This window comes from Thunnus maccoyii, chromosome 7, assembly GCF_910596095.1.
Source record: "Thunnus maccoyii chromosome 7, fThuMac1.1, whole genome shotgun sequence".
Taxonomy (NCBI): Eukaryota; Metazoa; Chordata; class Actinopteri; order Scombriformes; family Scombridae; genus Thunnus; species Thunnus maccoyii.
Genome location: NC_056539.1, coordinates 3,201,401 through 3,223,130, shown reverse-complemented (window position 1 = coordinate 3,223,130; position 21,730 = coordinate 3,201,401). Strand labels below are relative to the sequence as shown.

The 21,730-nt window shown below is 42.7% G+C and overlaps 3 long non-coding RNA genes across 4 annotated transcripts; 1 reads left to right on the top strand and 2 right to left on the bottom strand.

Moving 5' to 3' along the window:
* Positions 1-186: 186 nt before the first annotated feature.
* LOC121899902 lies at positions 187-1,337 on the top strand. The gene is made up of 3 exons (XR_006096817.1): positions 187-289; positions 527-666; positions 754-1,337. It is a non-coding gene; the product is annotated as an uncharacterized LOC121899902 (long non-coding RNA).
* A 2,964-nt stretch (positions 1,338-4,301) lies between these two features.
* On the bottom strand, positions 4,302-9,003 carry LOC121899900. The gene is made up of 3 exons (XR_006096815.1): positions 8,524-9,003; positions 8,364-8,432; positions 4,302-6,346 (listed from the first exon to the last, which is right to left on the bottom strand). It is a non-coding gene; the product is annotated as an uncharacterized LOC121899900 (long non-coding RNA).
* Positions 9,004-10,654: 1,651 nt separating this feature from the next.
* LOC121900919 lies at positions 10,655-20,817 on the bottom strand. 2 transcript variants are annotated; one of them, XR_006097138.1, is made up of 4 exons: positions 20,733-20,810; positions 17,742-17,932; positions 17,368-17,600; positions 10,655-11,692 (listed from the first exon to the last, which is right to left on the bottom strand). It is a non-coding gene; the product is annotated as an uncharacterized LOC121900919 (long non-coding RNA). The 2 variants fall into 2 exon arrangements; XR_006097139.1 differs by lacking the exon at positions 17,742-17,932 and having other exon boundaries at positions 20,733-20,817.
* Between the last annotated feature and the right edge of the window lie 913 nt (positions 20,818-21,730).

Below are 21,730 nucleotides of genomic sequence, written 5' to 3'. Positions count from 1 at the left end.
AGATGTAAGAGAAATCAATGATTAAGACAGATTCTCAATGTGTGAATCAAAGTGTTTGTTGTACAATAGAATGATTTGAGGATAAGGAGAGAAATGCAGTGAAGAAGTCTTTTTTAAAAAAAGGGAGACAGACAAATTGCCAGACATTTCATTGTGTGTGTGTACTATTTCTATTAAAGAGAATGACAATGAAGGGTATTCTGAAAGGCTTCACGGACCTCACCAATCCCCAGCTGAAACAGCACATGGAGGCGGACATCAACATCAGCGTGAATGATCTCAAAGCCAGGTTTGGTGGTTTGCTCAAGGATGAGGGCTTCCAGACCCCAGTGGAATCTTTCAGAGTGCTAAACCCTGACACATAGCCAGAAGACCAGGCCAGCCTTCTCACCTTTGTTAATAGTGATGTGGCAGATCTGGCATTTTAGGGGGCCTCTAGAGCAATAAGAATTTATTTGACATTGCCATATGAGACAATGTTATGATTGCATATTTGCAAACTCACTTAGTCTGTTCAATCCTGTAGATCAGCGTGCAGCATGGCTGCGATCCAGGATGAGTGGCAGGGGCTGAAAATCCTGGTCAGCCACAATTTCAAAGGACAAGTCCTACAGTGACCTGTGGGAGACCATGTTGATATAGCATCCCTACAGGCACGATTACAAGGTAGGCCAACAGTACTGAGTGGTTATGTGTGGTATTCTATGGTTGGTTTTGATAAGTTAATGGTAAGAGTTTAAATGAAATTGAAAGAGCCAGGAATCTCTGCGAAGAACCACATTAAGAACAAGACAAGAAGCTGCCTTGGGGTCTTCACCACCGAGGACCTGATGAAGATCAGCCTGGAGGGGCCTTCTGCTGAGGAATATGATGCCACTCCTGCCATGGACTGCTGGCTGACCTCTAAACATGCCAGACAGCCAACATATAAAAGCAGCTGGACGACTGATATCCTTTGCGTCTAGTAGGCATGGACCTACTTTTTTAAGCTCATTGTCCTTCTAGAACATGTATCCATTTCCAACATTAAGTCAGATTGAATGGCATATCTTAAAGAATTACATAGTACTTGCCTGAAGTCACTGTGCACTTCAACTCCTTACACCTGATTATCCACAATGTTTTATGCACTATTGTTGTGTTGTAGTTAAACTTAGATTTACAGGGCTTCTATGAGCCCTATATGAAAGGGAAATTTAGTATAATAAGCAATCTGCATTACAATGAATATCTAATTATGCAGCCAGCATTAAGATAAATGTGAAGGACCGAAAAAAGTTAGTGTTGAGCCCTGTTACAGATCATAGTACAACATTGCAAATGTGATCCATTTTCAGACAGAGGGAGAGAGGAGGAGTATGCACATGTACATAAAGAAGAGACACAGGGAGAGTGAGAACGAAGGTTACAATATTGTAACCCTAGTTCTATAAGCACAGGCCGAGCCCTCTACTGGACTCTATAGGTAATAGTTCTCTTCAATCACATGCACGTATTCGCCCACTGAAATTTGCATGTACGCAGCCGGCCAATCAGGATGTGCCTACAGAATATGTGTGTCCCACTGGGAGCATCCCCACTGCCTCTCATCCGACAACCCCTTCAGCGGACATTGTAGGAGCAGCAGGGTCCATAGGTAGAGGGCTCCACCCTCAGTTCTATCTCACACAGTCTACAGGGGGTGGAGCCAGATGAATGTATGCTCTGCCGCAACATGTCATCGGACCAAGCCTCACTGATCTCAACCCGGCTATAGGTCAGTCACCGCGGCCCTCTTATTACTTTATTCAAGTGGGGCCCAACCCAACCCAGTTAACATGCACATTAAACTGGGTGGAACCATAGCCTAACCTTGCAGGGGTCAAAAAGACATGCAACAGACCCTGCACACCTCATTACCTGAGTCATTATGGAGCATGGAAGAATGCAGGCATATATTGCCCTGGTTGGGGTCAGGTGTTACACAGCTGGCACTCGCACTACTTTTTCACAAGTCCTGAGTTGCCCCTGTGACCACAGACCCTGAAAAGGAGCCATTGATGTCCAAGAGATGGGCAGGGCATAGACCAAGACACTGCTGTGCATACGTCCTCAACACTTGCCCCACTAAACAAGGCTATTGACACTGGAGAGTGTGCACAGACCACAGTGGGAGGGTCTTTTCCTGCCTGCCTATAGGCTTGGGAGATGCACTCACAAAGCCACCTAGCCAGGCGCTTCTTGGATAGGGCTATCCGGGCCACTCCATCCCCATAGCACACGAACAGCTGTTCAGTGTGCTGAATGGTGGCCGTGAATCCAACATAACATGCCAACGCATGTACTGGGCATAGCAGATGCAATTTCATCACCCTGTCCTTTGCATGGGGTGGAGTATAAAATGCATCCAGCTGTGTTGTTCTCAACCTGAATGAGTTCCTTATGTTCTTGGGAAAAAGGAGGTGTTTGGTTTGAGAGTAGCACCACTGTGGTTGCCACAAAACAGCATGTAGCTGGGATGAACCGACAGGGCACAGAGTTCATTCACTCTCTTAGCTGAGGTCAATGCAAGCAGCAAAACTGTCTTGAATGACAATGCCTTCAGAGAGGAGCACTCCAGCGGCTCATAGGGATCCTTCACCAAAGCCTTGAGCAAAAATGGCGGCTCCCATTGAGGGGCAGAGGCACACATCACTGGGCATCGCCTCCTGACCCCCAGCATTTCACAAGGGGGTGGGCAAAGACAGGTCTTTTGCCAAAATGCTTGTGACAGGAGAAAAAAGGCTGCTGCATACACTTTAATAGTGGGATGAGACAGCCCTTTCTCCAGCAGATACTGCAGAAAGGAGCGTATAGCTCCTACTGTACAAGCCAGGGGACCTAACCTCCTTTCCCTGCACCAGTGTTAGAATCCCAACCACTTTGCCTTGTAACAGCAATGGTGGATCCCGCTCTTGCCACCTGGATGATCTGTACAACCTGTGCAGACAGTCCAGCCCGCCTTAGCCTGTCCCTCTCAGGAGCCAAGCCTGAAGAGCCACCTACTTCCTGTAACAGAGCCCCCCAGAATAGAGGAATGGTCCAGGGCTGGGCTGCCAACATTTGAGTCGTTTCCGCATACCACGGTGCCAAATGACAGTCCAGGGCTATCAGGTTGACCACCAATCACTCTCGTCTCACTCTCTCCAGCAATGGGGGAATGAGACAAAGAGGAGGGAAGGCATAAAGCAGCCTTCTTGGCCATGGTACATGTGCAAACATGTCCACCAGGGGTGTGTCATCTTGCAGTGTCAGGGAGAACCACAGGGGGCAGTGGGTGTGTCAACTAGCGAACAGGTCCACTTCCACTTTCCCGAACTGGGTCTAACTCTGCTGCACCGCCTTTGGGTGAGGCCTCCACTTGTCCATCAGGGGCCTGTGTCTCGACATGAGGTCGGCGCCCATGTTCTCCAGACCCAGAACTTGGAGAGCCTTCAGAGATAACAGGTGCTCTGAGGCTCACAGCCACAGGTTCTCCCCCATCTTCAACAGGGATGTGGACTGGACTCCGCCCTGCCTGTTGATGTAGTGCAGTTGTCAGTACTCACCAACATGTGTCTCCCCTGTACCAGGGGCTTGGAGTGTTGGAGGAAACACAGCCTGAAGTTCAAGAAGGTCGATGATGTGTCTCTTTTCCCCTGAAGGCCACACACTACCTATCACTCTCCTCAGGCAGGTGCCCGCCTACCCTGTCAGGGACACCTCTGTGAACACTGCAGTGTAGAAGGTCACTTGACCCAGTGGTGTTCCCGACAATAGATGCTGTGCTGAACCCCAGTATTACAGGTCGTCCTGCATTGAATGATATGGAATGGAATGGTAACCAGGCCGTGCTTGTGCCTCTTGGCATCCAAGTGGAGACTGGCAAACCACCTTTGCAGGCGGCGCACATGCAATAGCCCCAGTGGAACTACAGGGTGGGCTGCTGCCATGAGCCCCTGCACCTGACAGTCATTGCTGTCACTGTTGCTCCATGTTGCAGTTTGTGAACTGCCTGTTCTAGGGCTGTCCATCTGTGTTCTGACAGAAAGCCCGTAGCTTGGTGGAATCGCGTACAACTCCTGCCTGTTGGTGTGGCTGGTGGGCGCTCTTCTTGTTGATCGCAAACCTTAACTTGGTTAGATGTAAAATGACTGGGCTGTGTGGAAAATGGCCCATTCTTTGGACTTGGCCATGACAATGAGGTTGTCTAGGTAAAAGAACACCCTCATGCCGTTGAGGGTGTTCTTTTACCTAGACAACCCCGTTGTACTCATAAACTATCCGTTGAAAGGCAAAACACATACAATGCATAATATTCCAATTTGGCCTTCTCCAGCGCCAAACCTTCCATAAATGCAAGTTTGGCCCATTTGGGCCGGTGTGGAAAGAGCCGAGTTGGCAGTGAGGTCGTTACCTGAAATTGTCACAACAGTGGCTTTATGTCATTGTGTTTGTTCCCTTCCGTATTCCGTATGGAAACAGCTGAAGGGAAAGGTGAAAGACATACACTCCCTTCTCTCCGGCTTGTGTGTGTGTGAGGCGAATCACTCATCAAAGAGGAGATAATGCAGCCAGACACATCACTCTTAACTTGAGAAATAAGCTGTGTGAGCCAGTCTGGTGGAAAATGACATTTGCGAGCACAGCAGAAAACAGACATGTTTCTTAATGTCGTCATGTCCGGTGAGATGTGTTTTCTGACAGCATCACGCCTAATATACCACTTGTGAATGGGCACAGTGCTATGGTTTCACTGCACACAGTGGTACGATTAGTCTGGCCATCTGACTCCAACATGGGAGAAGTGGCAGGGATACTGGCTGTGTGTGTGTGTGTATTTCACACAGCCTCCGTGATCCGATGAGTGAAACGGGCTGAGTCGAATTCACCACAGCCTCATGGATGGCGGGGTGGAAAAGAGGGGAGTGGATTGTGCTCTTTCGTGGAAAATGTATTTTGTTTTAATCAAAACATTTTCAACACATGCATGAACAGAGGCATTAACATGAACATCACTCATATGACTGTCCAAAGAACATGAAACATGGTGGGAGGGTGCGGTGAACCCCGCCGGCACGTCACAGCCCTGCACTCTCAGGAAGTCCACCAGTCCCACTACTGGAGCCTTCATTTTCAGCAGCTCCCTCCAGGACACTTTGTTGCACTGCCAGATGTCTGGAAGGGAAGAGGAGACATAGAATGGCTGGGCCGGGTGAGCCAGCTCGTAAAAACCTTTATGGAGCCAGATTACCAATTTCAGAAGGATCAGTGGGGGCAGTGTAAGCCTGACTCTCTCCGGCGCCATGGTCATCACTTTCAGGAAATCCTGGCAAACAGAAGTTGGCGGCAGATTCCCAAAGGTCAGTAATGTCCCAGACACCATTGAGAAGTTGTTATTGTCGTCAATTGACGCAGGCACTGGCAGCAGTTGTGGTGATGTCGTAGTGATGGAGGATCGTCAGTCGGCGTGGGAAATCAGTGTCAAACTCTTGTTCACTCTCCTCACAGCGAAGTATCACATCAAAGCACCAGTATGGGTCCCACCACTGCTGGTGCCTGGTCCTGGGGAGCGCCCGGCAGCCCACGCAGGTCAGCGGCTGCCCAACACCGCTCTCTGCCTATTCCTGTCTGAGACACTCAAAGCAGTAAACATGCAGGTTGGTGGTGGTGATAAGGCTGGGACATGATGGGCTTCTGATGAGTTTCTTGAAGCGGCGATTGCATCCGCAGAGAAAACAGATCAGTGGGCAAACTTCACTGTCATCGAAGAAAAGAGGATGAGAGGCAGCGAAGACGCTTCCTTATATACTGTGTGGGACACACATATTCGGTAGGCACGTCCTGATTGGCCGGCTACGTACATGCAAATTTCAGTGGGTGAATACATATGTGTGATTGGAAAGTGCCACTACCCACCGAGTCCAGTAGAGAGCAGAGCCTGTGTGAGATAGAACAGCATGACAGACCGGGAAAACAAGAATACCACTGCAGTGAGTGTGACAAACACCTCTGAATGCAAAACATACACCATCCAACACACAACTCCAGGACGCCTTCAAAGCAGTCATCAGGCTGGTTTACAGTCAGCAGTATGACCCAGCAAATGAAATGAAAGAAAAATCATTTACACTTGAAGATCCTTACCTTTCTATATATCCTGCAGTTACCTGGGTCAGTGAAGTCTGCTTACAGTGATAGGTGCTGAAGCATCAGTCACAAATCCAGGCAGTCTTTTGCTTGTGTTTTTTTTTCTTTCTTTTTTTTCTGTTCAAATATTTTCCATAATCCACAGTGATGAAAGATGATGCTCTCCTCTGCCACACCTTTATCCTCGTATTGGAAAAACCTAAAACAATCAACAAAAAGTTTACTTTTATAAGTCCACTAATTTAAGTGAGAGTTCTGTTCCATTACTGTGGCTTATATGACTCCTTGTTCTGTAACCAAGGTAACTTATACCACTGAAATAGCCTGCTCTGTAGTGGCTAACTGTCAAGCTTAATTTAGCTGTGTGTAAAAGAATTTCTACCAAGCGGAAACAGAATCCCGTAAAACAGTTCCGGCAAATGTCTTTTAGCGGCCCGGCTTACAAAATGATTACATTCTTAACTAGCATTGAATCAAACTTAGCTTAACAGACAGTCTTCCCCCTAGGATTTCTTTCCAGCAGCTGTTGTGTGCACACAGAGCTCACACTAGGACCTGTATTTGCGCACATCGGCGGTGGAATAACTTAAAACTACCATAGAATTGTTCCAGACATTCATAGAGTCATTTGCGTTATTTACAGGAGCTTTTGACAGCAGAGGGGCTATGGGGGCCCAGATAGCTGTAGTTGTAGTAAATGTCGAAGAATGCAATGCCTCAAAACAGAAAATGTACACTATTTTTTTACAGATGCACCAATATAGAATTACAGCGCCGACAATCTCAGAACCCATAAGCTATCGTCTGATGACGATTTAGCCTCTTGGGGCAACGGCCAATATTTCAGGGTTTTCGGTGTAGCCAGGGGATATCTGGATAACAGATAACGGATATCCGGCTCTGTATAGCTGTAAAACATAGTGGCTGTGGATGACAGGGGAGCTGGCATTGACTGCTGGAAATGGAGGATGTCGTATTTTAGTTTATGTCTGCTTGTTCTACTATTGTTTGAGAAATTGCTCATGCCATCACCCTTACTGGCAGATTTTGTTGCACTTAATGGCAGCGAGCAGTCGTAGTCCACTCAAGTAAAGTATAACCTAGTCTGTTTCATCTTGTCCACTGTGGCCTCTCTTCTCTGCTGTCCGCTGTGGGTGTGTGTGTAAGAGAGAGAGAGCGCGCTCAGCCCTGCCCTTGTGCAAACAGGCACAGACCACAGACAGAGAGCAGAGGAGAGAGACAGAGAGGCAAAAATCCCATTCGCTCCCTACTAGCTCCAATCTGTGATTATTATGTACAATGTGAAACTTCAGCACTGTCGTTCATCATTTACCAGTGGTGCTGTACCACTGTACTGCGCTGTTGAAAGCATACAGGGGAAACACTGAGAGAATATAATGAACTCAAATTCAGGAATGTACTTCCTAATTTCAGACAGGTGTCTGGAAAGTGTCTTTATCTGGGGAAATCACACCAGGGTGAATAAATAAAGACAGAGAGGGTAGGTGTGTGTTTGTGTGTGTGTGTGTGTTATCACAGAGAGAAGAGAAAGAGAGAGGGGGCAGACAGAGAGAGACCCCTGGCAAGATTGTCTTAATCTCATCAACTCTGAAGAAGTCTTGTGTTGGTACTTAAAGTCCTTTTCAAAAAAGAGCTCCTTTTTTTGAAATCCTCTTTTTGAGTGAGTCCATGAAGGGATGTGTGAGTGTCTCTGGCGTGTCATAAATCCATGTCCCTTGACACAGCCTCTACTGTGATGCGTCAATACTGACATCTTTTGTTGTTGAGGTGAAAGGCAAAGTTTGCAAATCCCAACGTTTTTTCTAAAGGTCTATGAAACTCACCGTTATCTTCCTCGGTAAGGTTCTGTCAAAGTGAAATTCAAAACAAAGTAATTGATCTTCTGATGTTTCTTATTTGAAAGGTTAAAAGTCAGGTTGGTCTTGGAAGGTTCTTGCAGCAAAACAAAGTCTTAAATTTTCTTTTACATTCCAAAGAGAGATAGCAAAGGGGACCAGCTTGGACCCCAACAGAGATAACGCTTGTAAATCGAACATCCAGTGAGAGAGAATGTGTCAACGAGTAGCTGATTATGTAGCTGGTAATAGCAATATGAACAGTTCCTGTTGTTCCGCTCATGTCCTGCAGCAAGGTGTGTGGTTTTACATAATTTGAAGAATGCAGACACATCCAAAACATTTCAAATTAGGTCTTACTTATGGCATTTCTGTGACTGTAGAAATAGTCTCCTTATCAAGGGCCCTAGACATGCTGGCGCCATCTCCCTGCAAACAGAAGAACACTGCAGTTGTTAAAGCAAAAGAAGAAAGAATTGCATAAGATGCACAGTGCTTTTACAAAATAAGGACTACTTACTCATGGGTCAGGTAAGCCTTGAGCATCCTAAGTTGGGGGATCTAGCAGGTATATAGTGTCTCCATTCACTGAAAGATATAGGCCTACTGTAAGTTTTTACCATTGAGAGACTGATACCTGTTGAAGAAACGTAGTAGACAATACCTTGCACATATTGCTGTGTGAGGAGGTCCCCCCTTCTATTCCCTGTGTTAGTGGGTGCCCCCGGTTGTAGCTCAACACCAGCTCTTCTACAGGTATGAAGTCCTCAAGTGGAGGTCCCCATCCAGTAGCAGTGGCATCTGTCTTTTTTTGGTGGTGACTATGGTACATATTTACAGATCAACAACTATTTTAACAAATAAATTTCACATTTCATTATAGCTACTTACCACTCTGGAAAATGTTTTTATATTTAATTTTCAGTTGTTGCCACATTCTTTTTTGGCTGTTGAGATGGGTCCTGTTGAGATGTAACAGAGAAGAATGAATATAGGCTAATTAGATCAGAAAGGCTTCAAAGTTGTAGTTATGTCAGTTCTCCTAAATTGGCCTTTACCATCATTTTTAACATACATCTGATATAATCTAGCCTACTGATAATATAGCCACAGCCACAGTCTGTATCTGATAATCTGAATGTTCATTTATTAACAAATAAAACTAAAACAATAAGTAGGCTTGTATAATTTATGCATTTAATCTATCAGCAATTTTTGCCAAGCCATCTCCCTCACCTTGTTAATTGTGGTGTTACTGCCCTTTTTGATGAAGACTCCTATATTCTTCATATAGTTCCATTAGCAGGTTTGCTCTGCGTCTGAGAAGAACATCGCTCTAGTTTTCCCTGCTTTTTGTGACATAGTATCGTCTTTTTGACAATCAACTGCTCTGGGCTGCTAATATAGTCCATGTACACAAGATTATTCAAGTCTGGTTTGAGTAGACGTTGATTATGCTGTAAGTGAGAGTGGACATTAATTCAAACCAGTTAAGCGCATATTTCATTGTTGATGGAATACCCCCCTGATCTCTCTGCTTCTGTTTATTTGTTACCTTTGTCCTGATGTGGCATTCCTCCAGCAAAAGGAGGAGCTTAGGGTTGACTTACCTATATACACAGGTGTGGTAACTGGTCAGAACCAACTCATCAGGATTCATGGGGGGAGATCAAAACTTAAGTCATAACTTCATATGTTCTATTCACTATAAATGATGTTAAATTATACAGAGCAAAGTTAAACATAGAAACTATTTACAGTTAATGTTATTTTTTTTAATTTTGTGTTATGTATAGTATTTCTCTTTTACCCCCCTTCTTGTCTTCATAGTCTGGCCAGACAGGTATAAATGTTTCCCTCAGTCCATGGGAGGTTAGAAAGAGCTGCTTTATTTTTCCTAAATGTTAAATGTGTTCACATTTGAATTGAAGTGATGTGTTTGTCATGGAAATTGGAATTTGGATAAATGAAACCTTTAAATTGCAATGTGCCTGATTTATTTGGTCCTTGACATAGACATAACACTGAATACACAAAACATAACTCTCACACACCAGGATCTGCACTATTTAACTCTGTTTAACTACATACAAGCTGTCAGTTATACCCCATGCTCAAGTGTACGTGGCAAACAGATTGAACGAACACTTATTGACATTCAAGCAATTAGCCCAGCTGCATAAACATCTGTGTATCCCTGACACAACATCATACTCCAGGGTATTGTAGTCTTCGTGCATGTATAGACCACATTATTAGGAACAAGGAATACAAAGGTGATATTAGGAATACCAGACAAATGCTGTCACATCTCATAACACCTTAAATTAAGCTCCTCAAGACCATTAATGCAAAACATGTCTCTCTGACCTTTTAGATATAAAAGTGGACAATTTAATACTCCAGTTTTTAATAACGTCCTTTCTTTTTTTTTTTACCAGTTTGTAATTTGCAGTGTGTGTGTTTTGTTTTACTCATATGGTCCATTTTGTACAGTATATTCATCATGTATTAATTGATGCAAAACAACAACATTAAAAAAACATGACAAGTAAATGAGATACATGACACAATGGTGAAGGCTGCTCTCTGTGGTGACACTTGGACAGTTTGTTTAGCATGACTAAAATCCAGTACATATAAAAAACAACTCTAAAAGGGATCAGGTCAACGACTTCAACCTAATGTGAGATAAAAATGGTGAGGTGACCCTACATTTGAAACGATGACGCAATGTACTTATTTAATATATACTACCTCATACATAATACCAAGTAATTAACATAAGTTTGTATGTGTTGTGATAATAAAATTCAATTGAATTGTCTGTTTATGCTGCAAAAAAATTACTGACCAGATATTGTGTAATATCCGGTCAATATATATTTTTAAGCAAAGCATCATTCCATTTAAACCTTTATAAAAATACAAACATAAATAAAACAAACAAGCAAACAAACCTCATAGCAAATTCTAGTGGGTTTAAATAGGATTAAAATTAGTACACAATTTTAATTATTGTTGTAATATATTCCCTGCCTGTTATGCTGTCATTTTTTTAAGTTGAGACACTCATATTAGTTTGAGTAACTATAATTTGAAGCCTTACAATTTATCAATTATTTGTCATGAATCATTTCATTACTAACATTGTTACAGTTATGAAGATGTGAACTTTCACAGAGTGCTGCAGCTGCACAGGCTGAAAGGTGATTCTGCAACATGGCTTTTTATTTGTAACTCCTCTGACAATCTGATTGCTGTGAAAACGGAAAACTGGCCAACATGAACATTCATGCTTGGGCTGAGATGAATGTTTGAGCCAGAGCCAAATGCATCTTGGGATGTCTGTTCACTTCCCAGCTCCTCAGCCAGCAGTGAGCGTGCTCATGACTTCTGACTTCCACACTGACATCTGCTTTCCGAACAGCCTGATCACCAACACTTTCCAAGTAGAATTAGCAGCAGATTTGCAAACTTCACCACACATTGCACATACATTTACAATTGATGCAAAGAGCCTGACAGAACAGCATAGATTACGGTTAAAAAGGGCTCTCTGGTAGTCGAGTGTGAATTCCTCGGAGTTACAGTTTGACCATTTCATGCTACATGTGAAATGGCGCCACCTTCAGGCTCAGTATCCTCAGAAGAATTTGAGCAAATGTTTATCCTCCCACAGGTCCTGCCTGAGAAAACAAACAGATTTTGAAAAATAAATGGTGCCATGTGTCTGATGGCAGCAAACAGAGCATCTCACTGAATACCAGACAGCCATCAGAGAGTCAGATTCAGGCTGGAGAGGACCGCTGTGTACAAAACTATAAAAACATGATGGATAAATATCAGGAAGGTCAAATGATGTTACCAACCAGGAGAGGTGTCCAGACTCATTACCACATCAAGGTTAAACTTAGCCTCTCCCCTCTCTTCCTTTTCTTTGTCCGTCCCCCTGTGGTGAGACGTAACATCTTCAATAGGCCCCTCCAGGATTACATCATCAATAAGACATTAGCATCCTTATGTTTCATCTCACTCACACATGCACACACACACACACACATACACACACACACACACACACACACACACACACACACACACACACACACACACACACACGCATACAGGCATTTTGATGAGGACTGCTTGGGTGTCTTTTGATGAGACACAATTAGTAAATGAGTGGAAAACATCATTATTAACACTGCCTATTCACCCTGTAAACATGAGCTGCTGCAGTAGTGAAGGGAAGATGGAAGCAGAGAAGTGACCGTGACTCTGCATCATACATCTGGTATATATGATCTTATTTCCTGCTGGGGGGCTTTTAATTTGTGAGGAAGTTTGCGTCTTGAAGAATTGAGATCTTCCAGGTTTCAGTCAAATTTGAAAATATATATGAAATTTAGTAATGGAGCTTTGGATCACCAGATGATGCAGCAGATCAGTCAGAGGTGGTTTCAACCCTTGTTTGAGTAAAAAAGACTGAACTCAACTTCTCAATACGTATGTATGAAAGCCAAGGTTCCACTAATTTCTAAATGCAAACACTGATTTTTGATTTGAAGCTAATATTTGGTGCAGTTTGTATCCAGAATCAGTTTAAAGAGTACTCCACTGATTCAGCACTGCACTCTTATAACAGTCAGACTCATGATGGACAGTTCATCAAAGGATCAAAATCGATGCAGCAGAACCAGATATATCATCTTCATTATTCCACACATTCTTCTTCCTTGTCAAAACCTGGCACCTACATTACCCATAATGCAACTCAAGCTTCTAGTTTCAAGCAGAGATGAGGAGCGGGCTACAGATGTCTGGTAACCTCACTTCTTTGTACCTCCACACTCCCAGATGGTTTTCATTTTCAAACTTATAGTCTTCAGCCCCAACCAATGCTGAGTCAAGTGACGTGACTTGGGACAGTAGACGCTTTATAGCTGATACCTACAACTCAAAATGCCTGGACTGATCCTGATCTCCATCCTGTTGATTGACTCAAGACACCCTTTCTTCACTTTAAATTCAAGATGTAGATAATTGTTTTTTTCCACCATTATTATAGGTTATCTTTTGTTAAACCTACTGACTTGCTGATTACAAATCTGTGCACATACAGTATTATTTCTATCCCATTCCACTCGCGTTATGAGTTTTATCCCAGTGTGGATCATATATCATATATCATATATATCATATATATGATTCATATATGATTCTTATACAGAGGTGTGAGTAAATGAACTGCAGGGTCATAAAAATAAGCAGGCAGGTTAATGATATGACAGTGAGCATCAGCAGAGAGCCCCCCTACAGTCTTATCTCAAATAAAAACATTCACCTCATGTTATTTGCATGTGTTTTACTGCTGGACTGCTTCTGTTGAATTGCCCCAAACAGCCAAATTACCAACTGCACATTAGCTGTAAGCTAGTTAGCAACAGAAGCACCAACTGTGTCTGTGGGAGAGTTTCTGTGTGTTTGTGTTCAGTTCAGCCTCTGACTGAACTCAGGACTCACCAGAGACTCCTGTTCTTTCTGTTCTTTCCCTCCAGTCTCCTTTTTCCTCTCTCGTCTCTGTGCGTTATGAAGCACATTCATAAAGCTCTGAGATATCTGCATTTTCAACTCACACAGATGCGTCTTCGCATCAATTTGCACCTCCCCTGTGAATTTGTGTCTTATTGTATTTTTCCATTGATTTTGTATGTAATCACGCCGCCTCCATGAATCACTTTACATTCTGTCTGAACACACAGTCAGACTACTCTGACTGTGCTACCACACAGCATTTCCAGGTTGTTTTAGTAGAGACCTCTGACCACAGAGAAACATCTGAACATCCTCTGCTTCTTAAACAACTAAACTGCATCACTGCCAATATCTGGTAAGAAGAAGGACAGACAGCCTGACTGACCAAATCATTCTTTTATGGTTGCAATGTTGTTTGACAAAATCAACATAAATGTAGATTAATGACAACAGCTATGCTGTATCATCAGCTATTGACAATTAAAATGAATCATGGAGAAAGTCAGACAGTTGTCTTCTTAACTTTGCTGCCACACAGTCGACTGACTGGACAGACACAGCCGGTTACTCTGCTAAGTGACAGCCTGTTATACCTCCATTCAGAGCTACTGTGTTTTAATGCAGCTGAATAAACAATATTGTTTTCATTTACATATTTTTCTGTCTCTGTTGTCAGACAACAGAACAAGTGTGAAATAGTGATTAAATCAATGCTCATAAACTCTACCTGTTAACCAGCAGTCACTCTCAAGCTGCTGCACTGAGATGATCAAATCATTATTTTATAATCGCAACATCTCTTGACAAAATGAACATAAATACATTTTAATGACAGCAACTCTGAAGTGCATTCAGCTATATGGACATTTCAAATGATCCATCACAGAGAAGGTCTGAGGTGACAAAAAGTCCTCAACAGTTTTGCACATGCTCAGTTTTCCCCAAACACACTGAAACACCAAGCTGACATTTTAAGCATTATACACTGGAAAGGAAAAGCTTTGTTTTGAGGCTTGAAAAATCCTGTTTTAGTCTGGACAGAGGGATGAAACGGAGAGAAAGAGATACATTTACGTTATTTATTTTAACAATCTAACGTGTGCATTGGACGGCAGAGACTCCTCTAGGCGACTACTTAGCTCACATACAGGCCAACCTAAAAGCAGCCCTGTCAGAATCAAATGCCAGAAAAAAAAGAGCCCTTTTGATTTTAATGACCTCATGGCATTTAATGTAGCAGCACCCCGAGGACAAGCTTTACATTTAAACCCCCTCTACTGATAAAGCTGCAGCAGTACTGTGCTAAGGAGCATTTCAACCTCTCACAGCACTAGCTGGGCTGCAGACCTTCAGTCTAGATGACAAAAGCCTGATAGCAGACAGTTATATTGGTCTAAATGTTCAGTGTCAACTGAGAGTCACATTTACATTCCGGGGTCCTTTCACTGTGTAGAAAAGAATACGGCTGCTTAGAAGAAACAGACAGAAAAAGACCTTTCGAGGAAACATGGTGTGTTGTATGCTTTACAGCGAACAGACAAACAGCAAAATGAGGAGCGGACGCCCCATCAGTTAGAGCTCATCTGAAGCTGAAGCACTGAGCCAATGACAGGTCAATTCATCTGCTGCCTCTCCACTTTCATCAGCAGTGGCGCCACTTCCTGAGAGCACTGACCTTTTCGCACTTCTCCGCCGGAGCTGAAAAGCACCAGTATGTGTGTGAACATGAATGTGTGTGTGTGTTAAAGAGAGGCATGTGCAGAGTGAAAAAATATTGTTTTTGAAGAGAAAAAGTAAGACAAAAAGAGATCTGGTGTGTGTTCATGTATTCAGGTGGAACAGTAGACAGTAGAACAGTTTGTGTGTGTGTGTAGAGGGAGAGGAGACACATAAGCGTGTGTGTGTGTGTGTGTGTGTGTGTGTGTGTGTGTGTGTGTGTCTGTGTGAGTCCTTGCACTGAATGCTAATGAATGACTCATCATGAAAGCAAACACACAGCAGACCCAAAGATTCTATCATTCCTGGGTTGACAGCACAAAGCGCCTCATGTACACACACACACACACACACACACACACACACACACACACACACACACACACACTCGCTCTGTGTCACTCTAGTCTCCCTTTAACCTCGTCTGGAGTCTCAGTGCACTTGATCAGGTAGACGGTCCTGTCTTCAGATGCTGCAGTCTTCCTCTTGCATCAGCTCTGTGCTTCTAACAAGAGAAGGGCTGCAGGCAGTGAAGTGCATTCTGGGATGGACATCAAGGGTGTGACCTTGAGTGTTTAAAAATTGATTGTTACAGGGAAATTCCAGCATTTGTTGGTATTATATTTCTATCCATTATGACTAGAGAATGATTTGAGACCATTCTGCTAAAAGGAAAGCTTTAAGAGGTGTGCAGTTGTTGCGACCTTCACGTTGCTGTAGTCCACATTTGAAGGTGGTGAGTAAGATGCTGTACGTAGGCTGTATGTGGTGAAGCCTGGCCAGAGGCTCGAGGAAAGAGATTAGAGATTCCAGTGACTTGGTCAAACTCAGGGTTGTCTTATGGTGCATTCAGACTGGATTTCTCATCCCATTCATTATTTTGTTGGGAATTAGCACCAGTAGATTTCACCAGGTAGATTCTGGTCATGTCTAAAATTCGCTCTGTGTTCTGTCCTGCTGACCAATCAGAAATAAGTGGACGTTGATCCCGCCCTCTCAGGCAAACCAAAGCATGAATAGAAATAAAGTAACTCAGATTTTTCCATTTTTCTATTTAACAGTTCATAGAGCATTTAAAAAACAATTCCAAAATATGAATTCATTTTCTCAAATACAAAAATTGAGGTAGATTTTCCAATTCTCTATTATTGATTCTTTTCATATGGAAAATTGAACTGACATCAGTTACATGGACCCTAACTAGCAAATGTTATGGAGCCACAGTGGACAGACAGGAACATTTTAGCATTCATATGCAAATGCAGACATTTTATTCTTAAAATGTGTTTTGACAAAAAAAAAAAAAACTATATGAAGAATACGCTTTTATTATTATAATTAACCCTGGTAAGCGGTTGTTTTCCTTTCTTCAAGCAGAGATCTTCAGTGGATTTAAGTCATTTTTCAGGGGACGCTCATTGAAATCACACAGTGAGCAGCTTAAGGTCCTATAACCTGCAGTAAATACCCAGCCAGCATCTAAGCTTGCACAGCATGTGCTGTATTCACACGGCACAGCCAGCTTATGTAAATAGACATCTGGTTAGCTCTACGTTCACAGCGTCACCTCAAGGGAAAGCATCTCTTTCAGCATCCTTCATCCCCTCCATCCACTTTATTGCTCTCGACAAATATGTTTGTGCAGAAATTAATGTCACATACATGAAGCTGAGGCCTTGTGAAAAGCGACCTGCTCTGCATCTTTTCAAACAGAGCTACATGTGCTCCATAGCAGAAAAGGAAAAAAAAAAACAAAAACAAAAAGGAATCTCCATTTTGACGGTAATTAATTTTGGCCTGTTTGCTGCAAACTTGAAAGAGGGATCCATTGATGAACAGAAAGGGGTGTGTTGTGTTTTGCAATCTCCCTTGAGCACCGAGCTTATCATGAAGAACACGCCAGAACAACAAAGTTTATATATGCACACAACGCGCAGTCACGGTATAAAAGAAAAATGAAAAAGCGAAGAGAATTGAAGCGGGAACTGAATGCCCTCGTCCTATCATTACTATGGTAAAACATGTAAATAACCTTAGCCTCTCTCTGCCTTTGATGTCCTCTGTGGTGAGTAAACACTCAGCTTAGCGGGATGTCGATAGTGTTTCTCACCTGTTTAAAGGCTCATAAGTAGCTGGAAGACCTCAGTGCCATGCAGCCATTTTTCTTCATTTGAGACATCGATCCACAGTCATTTGCAAACATCTCTCTCCTTGTCCCCCTCGTCTCCTGTCTTCCTGTCTCCCTCTCCCTTTGAAGGTCCAGTAGACAGTCCTGTGTCACTTTTGTCAGTTTGCCACAGGATTCATTCAAAGTGATGATGAAGCTGTAAAAGAACGAGAGGCCTGGCGATAGAGAGGAGGACAACATTTCAGTGCCGTGAGAGAGAGTGACAGAGGCAGAGAAAAATAGGAGTCTGTCCTAATTAAGTTCTCATCCATGTTAATTCATCTGGGCCTCGTTAGAGAGACCCAGACAGACAATACCTTCTCAGTCCTGGGAGAAACCTGGCAGCTGCTACCACAAGAAATCCATTAATTGATTCAGGAGCCACAGCTTTGTTGTGACAATGCTTCGCCGTTTGAGGAGAATTCGCTGTGCAAATGCCACCCAAGCCGATTGACAGGTGTGTTGAGGAGTTATTGTTGGCATCCTCATAATGAAGCGCCAATTAAACCTAAAAGAAGGATCAACAAAAGCTGGAAATGAAACCTGCTCTATAGCACAGACAGGTGTGTGGGGGTTGCCTGTATTTGTTAGATTCAAATTGGCCTGAGGATTCACCTGGATAAAAAACTAGTAACTTACAGGTTTAGAGACGAGGACATTCAATGTACATATGCTGATAAAACAACACAGCTTTACTAAGGCACAGGTTAGTCTGATAAAACAACTTGAAGTGGTAATCCTCATGTTTCTCATTTTGTTCTGCTGTCTCAGTCTTGATGCTCAGTGCTCTTTAGATCCTTTTACTGTATTAGATCCTTATCTAATAGAATGCAAAATGTTTTTTCTAATGGCAGTTTTTCTGCAATAAGAAAGCTTGACTGTGGAATACCGCAGGGAAGTTGTGACCACTGTTATATTTTTTATATTGTTTATCTACACTGTCATAAAGGCCAAATGCTGCAAAATTATCTTTAAAAATTCGATAATGTAAATACGCCACAATCAAAGTTAGTCAGAAAAAATAGTTATAAATGTATATTAGTTCAACGTCTGCTTCAGAGCCCCTACTAACAACCAACAAACTGAATTAATGATGGTATTAAAACTAGTTATTGATACAGGTGCCTAAGAATAGGTAATAAGGCAGCACCTGTTTAAAGGCCCTTGTCATGTTGATTTCAGTTGATACGGTAATTGAGTTGTGCATATTCAAACAATTTGCACACATCATATTAGCATCAGCTCAAGCATTTTTGCTCAGAACAAGACTGTGGGTTTTGTCCCCCATCACAGCTTTAACAAGTCTGCTCCACAGGTGCCCCCTCTGACCTGTTATTCACATGCACTTTGTTAAACATTGGTCTTGCTTTTAGCCAACAAAGATTTGAATCTAGCCTCTAAGAATTTGACATTGAAGGGTTTTTACAAACCTTTGCTGTAAATGTTCAATCACAAAACACTAAATTCTGAGCATTCAGGTCGATTTTTTTCCACTCAAATATGAGATCATGATTTTCCCCCACAGTTCTTAGGAACATCATTTTTTAATGATAAAACATTTATTGTAACCCATACTGTCTTTATGCAGAAATTTGTATTTATTGAATCACTGATACGGTTAACAAGTTGAAAACACATATACAGCAAGATATTTGTATGATTTAAACAGCTGCCTACTCAGATTACGCGTCACTAAACGCAACAGAAACAGACTTGGAGCATAAAAAAATCACAGCGGGCCTCCGTGAGACTGTCTTGGATTCGGTGTGGATTGATACATTTAATAAAATGGAAGCGTATCTCTTCCATGAGAAAACACTTTCATGTGAATTGACCACTACCTCTCTCCCACCATTCAACGGCTGTTAGAGACTGGATACTGTCATGTCCTCACACAGACAGCTGCTCTGATGACTTCCCCCTGTCCTGTGAATGAGCACCAACACCCCCCTCTGACTGGCTGGAATAGTGTTGTCACTGTCAGTGGACTTTTTTTTCAGTGCACACACAGAACAGACAGCTAGTGGACCGTAAGGAGATATTTGCTGAATTTGACAGAAAGTTTATTGAACAATCTCTCTCCAGAATCACCGACTCTACCTTTAAAGGGTGACTGCTTTCACAATATTTGATTCATTAAGCAGGTATTAAGAGTTGCTTCAGTCCTGTGTGTAGCCTCTCTGTGGGCTAGACTGTTTAAAATAAAGTAGTTACTGATTAAAACAAACTGACAGGCTCATGTATTATTCCATAGTTCAGCTTAATCATAAATCTGGCCTCGAAATTTTTCACATTTCTGCCTCGACTGCTGCTTGACGCTTAACATTAATGTAAAATTAGAGCAGGCAGCACAACATGAAGAACATCTGCGGGAAGTCTTTAAGTAGTGTTTGTCCAGTAAGGCATTAATCCCTTCTTTTGGCTAGCATCAGGTAATAAATCATGGCCTCTGAAGTCTTTTTAAAGCTCCTCTGGGTGTTTGAGTGGTAAGGTGATGAGGTTTTCTGCTGAGATTTTCTGGCATTTTTACAACGTTTTGGGTCGTAATTTGCAATGTTACTTTTACTTACAAAGTAACGTAGGTGTTTGTTAACCATCACCATCGTCTTTGAATCCGGTCTTGTGCTGAAGTCTGTTCCCCCCTCTAATAGTGCTTCCGTCCTGTTGGAATTGTGTTTCCCATAGCGCCACCTCTGCACTTGGGATTAGGAATAAGGTTTGGTGCAAGTTAAAGGACATAAAAGAAAAATTGTGACGCTATCCTTTAAGGTAAGAGGAAACACATTGACAGGGAAACAGACTGACACAACACCGGCTCCACACAGCAGACTGCACTTTACTGTACAAGTAGTGTTTTTGTCAGAGCTCAGGGCAGATAGATATATTGTACTTCCTTGCCATCACGTGTTCCCCCAACTCTCACACATTTTTATTATTTTGAAGAAACACATGTTACATCAATGTCATGCCCCTTCTTCCTGTGCAGTTTGTCACATGCAGTAATGCACTCTTGTCAGTACAACTTAGGGAGATTTAGGTGCGTTTCTTTTGATGCGATGGATTTCCCCTAAAACAAACACGGCAGAATTGTTGTCACATAAAACTGAGATCACACACAAGCCTGAATCGAGATTATGGTTGTTTCGATTAATCGTGCAGCCCTAATACCCGAATACCACATCAGAGATCCTAAATCTCATTCGAGGGAGTAGCTAGTTCATCATTAGTCTGGCTTATAAACCAATCAAGACACAGCTAGTATGAGCAGAACAAAGAGGAAAAAAAAACATTATCCCTAAACATCTCACCTTGGCATCAGGAATATCAGAGAAGATTCAGTTCCATTTCACACTCTGGTCATTCATTTGACTTCAAGTGAATGTGATATTTCTGGTCACCTGCTGGTGGGGGTGGTGTCTGGCCTCCAGCTGTTGTAAATGAGCAACATTGACTCAACAATGATGATTGTGTGTAGAAGGAGGGGTTCAATGAACCAATTAAGGAAGCAATTGGTTGTGAAAGGGGAGGAGAGAAAGTGATGAAAAGTAGATCAGTGCAGGTCAATATGCTGCAGAGCTTTGTTCTTCATACAGCCTAGTGATGCTCTGAAGGTCAGCCATAGTCCACCAGGAGCCACACACATGCACGCAAGTGAACACACACACACACACACACACAATTCCTATTCAGGGTTAAAATGGGTTGGGGATTATCCCAGGATGCACTGGTTAAGGAAGGAACACTGCAGCTGATACATTCCACACTGGTTCAAACATTTTTGACATTAAAGATATGGCCAAAAGTATGTGGACACCCTTGTATCATGCTTTCCAGCAGATGTTGGAGCCTGGCTGCAGGGATTTGCTCCCATTTAACCAGCAACTAAGCAGCATCAGTGAGGTCCAACACTGATGTTGGGTGATAAGGTCTGGCTCACAGATGGCAGTTCATCTTGAAGGTGTTGGATGGGGTTGAGGTCAGGGTTCTGTGCATGCCAGTCAATTTCTTCCACACCAAACTGGGAAAACCATTTCACAACTGACTGTTGACACAAGGTTGAAAAAACACTGTTGTCTAAAATAGCATTGCATGTACATGTATGTCACATTAAAGGACAAGTTCACAGTTTTTTTTAAGTCTGTCTTAAAACAGCAGTCAGGTGTCCATATGAACAGTGAAAGAGGTTTTCCTCGCTGTAATCATTCCTCCTGTTCATACTGACTATTAAAAGATCTTCAAATGTATGTTCAATGTAAGTGATGGGTGGTGTCCACACAGTAATTTAGTGCAAAAATTCATTGAAAAG